A 4,826-nucleotide genomic window follows, 5' to 3' on the forward strand; every position below is an offset into this window, starting at 1 on the left:
GCATCGCCCGCCGTCCTCCGCCGCTCCACTCCCAGTTCTGCCTCGGGGGCGACGCTTCACGTGGGGCTAAATAAACCGTAATGCATTATTTATCTGGGCATTATTTATCCCATCCAAACTAAGCATTAAGTGCCTTGGTAATTACCGCCGATAAATCACTAGCACGTAGACACGAGGGCTGGACCTGGCTCCTCCTGTTAATTGGCCGTGCATCAGTGTTATTAATAAGCCTCTTTCAGGGAGCAGCGTTGATCTTGCACCCCCCTCCTCTGCATCTTCCCCCTGTCGCGCTCAACAGACACTTCGATTCGACAAGCATCGGGAGCTGAATGTCTCCCAGCCCGAGCCAGGAGAAATAAGGGCACAAAGCACACGCCGAGGAGCTTGCGCATCTGGTAAGGTGGTGCCTTAATAGAAATACAAAGTGTGCTGGTCCACAGGGCAGAGGCGTGCTGGGTTGCCTCTGAGAGCTACCTGCAGGTAGCACATGTGGGCTGCAGCCCTTCCTTCTGGGTAGGGATTCTGTCGAGAGCCGGGGAGCTGACAGAAACGACAGTTAATGCAGGGAAGAAAAATAGCTCTTCCCTGCACTGGTGGGATGGGTACAAGGCAAAGACATCTACTGATCCTTCATCAGTTTTTTGTATTCCTTGCTAAGGTCTCCTTCACCTCAACTTGGGTAAGAAGCAAAGCTTGCAGTTCAGAATGCAGAAAAAACAATTGATGAAATAGTTAGACACTGTTAATTAGTATGCAAAAGCTATAAATTGGTAGTTGGATAATAATTGAACTCAACTGAATAATTGACACATCCCACCCTTAGGCGTAGCTAATAATCACTTCCTGATAATCCCTGTATCTTGTGTAGTATGCCTTTCTGCAATATAGAAAAGTGGGTAAATATCTCCCTGGCAAGTGCATGCCCTGCAAGTTTGCATTGCTGAGTCGCATTGACAAAAAGCATCTGAGATTAGCACCTTGCTGTTTGGAAAGATTTATCACATCTTGGATCTTGAATACTGGCCATATTATATCTCTAATAGTGAAAGAGGTTCTCTGGCCATCTATAGAGACTGTACTTTCCAGTTTGCAGGCTGCAGCAGTGGCTGAGATGCTTCAGACCCTTTCCTGCTTGTATCAAGTGTTGATCAAATGTAAGTTTGTTGAGTTGATGATTGTTATCTCAGATTTACACACTGCTGAAGTGGGATGTGAACAGGTATCTTTGTTTAGGATGCACATGCTCCTAAATTTACCTCCACATTAATAATCTCTATTAACCAGGCTTCAGCATAGTGAAGAGAAGCATAGTAGTGATCTCTTTGGTGCCATACCCAGTAAGTATCCTGACACAGTTGGGATAGACAGTAAGAGGATGAGCTGAGGGAAGTTATACTTCTGGCTTCCTATACAGCCTCAGCTCCTAGATTAGAAGTCATTCTCTTTCTTTCTCCATTTTTAGTAGTTTCCCCTTGCCTGATTAAACACATCATTTTGCAGCTTGATCAGGAAACCAAAACTGTGTACAGTAACACATAACAAGAAATAGAGGTAGTTGATCTTTTAACCACGTGAGAAACTTGTGACACTTCATCTAACTAGGTCACTTACCATGATAGTTTGATTTCCTCTCTAGGAAGAACATTACACACACACACACACACACGCACATATAAAATTAACTGATTATCATGTTCATGGCTAAGTTCAACCCTAAATGCTAGCTTTGACTTTTTTTTGTTATTACGTGAAAACAAAGTAATCACTATAAACAGAAGCATTCTATTTTTTCCTACTTGAAGTGTTTTGCTTTAACATAAATATTATCAGTACTTTTTAAAGTAATTTTCAAAACAAACATTTTTTAAAGAGTTGAAAAATCCATACTTTCCACAGATTATATAAGAAATTTGTATTTTATTCTCCCAGCTGTACTATTTCAGGCAACTAAACCATCAGGGAAAACAAAAGCTATTACAAATTGCCAGTTAGGAGAAAAAGCAAGCAGTTTTCCGTAGCAAACAGTTTTACTGATGATCATAGTACCATACTCTGACAATTTAAAGAAGCATTTCCTGAATGAAACACTGAGAATAGGTCCAACAGAAAGGTAACCCAACAAGTATCAGTAAAATATTAGAGCTTACAAGAATGTTTAGTTATTGAAGTCTATATCACAGAATCACAGAATGGCCAGGGTTGGAAGGGACCTCAAGGATCGTGAGTCTCCAACCCCCCTGCCACAGGCAGGGCCACCAACCTCCACATTCAATATTAGACCAGGCTGCCCAGGGCCCCATCCCATCTAGCCTTGAACACCTCCAGGGATGGGGCCATCCGCAACCTCTCTAGGCAGCCTGTTCCAGCACCTTACCACTCTCTCTATAAAGAATTTCCCCCTAACATCTAGCCTAGATCTCCCCTCCCTAACTTAAAATCATTTCCCCTTGTCCTCCAGTGATCAACCCTTTCAAACTGAAACTAAATTTATGTTGAGTAAGATAGCTACAGCAACAGATCTCAACATTTGCACAGGTCTTAGTTTTCTTGTGCGCTTCAGAGTCTCTTCCCATATCTAATTTCTTCAGCTATTTGTCCCTGTACTATACCATCATCACAAAACCACATTCCAGAACACCTACTCTTGTAGTAGGTTTAGGGATGTGCTGTATACTCTACATGTTGGTTCACCTGCAACCAAGGTCACATTTCCATCTACATCTTCCCACACCACTGCCAAATACTCCTTCCATACACATCTATACAGGCAGCATACACATCTATCAAATACAGCTTCCTATATAAAAAGCTACCATTAACATAACCGAAAAAAGTTAAGTAATAGGCAACTTAGCTTAGCGCCTATAACAATCAGAAAGATCAACGCTATGGAATAGTATCACAGAAAATACAAAGACAAGTGAACTAGTACAATAGAAAGGTATTACAAAGAAAAATGAAAAACGCTCACCCATCTCTGAAGATCTGGGCTCACAAAGGAAACTCCACAAAGGAGGAATCTTCAACCAGAGATCCTTCTATAGTAGCAGCCAGCTCTCAAATGAGGTCTAAGAGAGGTGCAGCCAGCCTCTACCCCTTCCAGTTACAAAGCTGAATTGCCTTCACCTGTGCTCCCAGGGCTGACCGGGTCTTTTCCCAGGTGATCAATCAGTGGCTCAGGCTATGATTCAACATTTACCATACAACATCTCTATTTCAAGCTTTCTGATTTAGATTTTTTTTTTTTTTAATGGTAAAGGTATTAACAATTTTAAACCCTTGTGATTTATACTAATTGTAACCTCAAAAATACAGAATAAGTTCATCTTGCAGTTACAGGGCCCTGAAGTGCATTAATAGCCTCAGTGGCTTTGACCAGTCTCACCTGTGGCCTCCACCCCAAAGGCCCAGGAGCTCTATTTAAGCTCAGGCTTGAAATTTTGTGTTGTGATTAGGTTGTAGAAGTACTGATTTTTAGCTTAGTTATGTTATTGGAGTCTTAGCTGCAGTAGACTAATTTGCAAGTTTGGTTGTATGTCTTTCTGGTGATTATTAGATAGAATTTGATTTTAGTAATTTTAATTGCAGCCTAATTCTGACTGTGATTTATGTGTGGGTGGCTTTCCTAGTCTACTCTTAGATATGCCTTATCAGCATGAACTTGTTTAATGATCTAGACTCTGATTTGCATCTATCACTTTAAGATCTTATCTACTTATCTCAGGTGGTGTTGGGGGCTAGATCCTGTCCAATGATGACCCTGTACTGCTTTATTTTTTTCTTCTTTCTTAAAGAACAAAGAGCTGTTGCTGGTTCTTACCATTCTTATCTTGTTCTCCAGCTAAGCTAAAGAGGAACTAATTCACTATGCTTCCTAAAAGGATTAGGGATGCTGTAGGATTGTAGGTATTAAGACCTTCATAATTGGATGAACTGAGGTTAGAGAATCTTCCTGATATCTTGAAGTAGCAGTGTTAAGGTACTGACCTGTTGCTGGAAACTACTGATCTTAAAGTTATGCTTTTATACTGGTTAAAACCTAGAATGGCTGTGTCACAAAGTAATAACTGTCTAGAGGGAGAGAAAAGAAGAAACAGCTAGAGAAAAGCTATTATTTACTTTTTAATTGATGTTAAAAATAATTCATTAACTATCTGTTACCTGCTTGGAATGTAGAAAAATTTTTGTGTATGTCACAAGTATTTACCACTGATTGCTTAACGCATAACAAAGGCAGTTAATGTGGCCTAAGGTTTAGGAAACTTGAGTGAAGTGTAGAGGAAAGGCCTCTAGCTGTAATGTTACACACGAGACATTGAGCCCCTGGCCCTATCCACCTCTATGCAGTGTTCTGAAACTTGGGATTGGCAAGTACTATCTAAATGCAGAGGATGGTAATAAGTTATTGCAGTGGGGACACTCAAAGAAGAAATGATTCATCTGCTGGCGCCAAGGCTGATGGCTGGAGGCTATGAAACATATTGGGTTCTTGGGATGGAAGAGTGTGTGGGCCAGTGAAGTTGCTGAATCTGTGTGGGGGAATTGAATGGATCTCTATTTCCCCAGGCTGCATGCACAGCATGTTGTCACCAACCAATTACTGCAAGGCATATCCTTCTTTCCTCCTCCTCATCTTCTGCTACCATAGACAGGCCAAGGACTTGTTGTAACTAGCTGATTGATATATTGTTCTTACTCATCAGAAAGATGGGTCTGGATCAAAGCCCAAGATCTAATCATCCTGGACTTTGGCAACATTGAAATACAGTTCCAGTTTGTTTAGATTGCAACTTTTTTTTTGTTAGAATCTCTTACTGTATAAAATT

The sequence above is a fragment of the Meleagris gallopavo genome, chromosome 8, assembly GCF_000146605.3.
Source record: "Meleagris gallopavo isolate NT-WF06-2002-E0010 breed Aviagen turkey brand Nicholas breeding stock chromosome 8, Turkey_5.1, whole genome shotgun sequence".
Taxonomy (NCBI): Eukaryota; Metazoa; Chordata; class Aves; order Galliformes; family Phasianidae; genus Meleagris; species Meleagris gallopavo.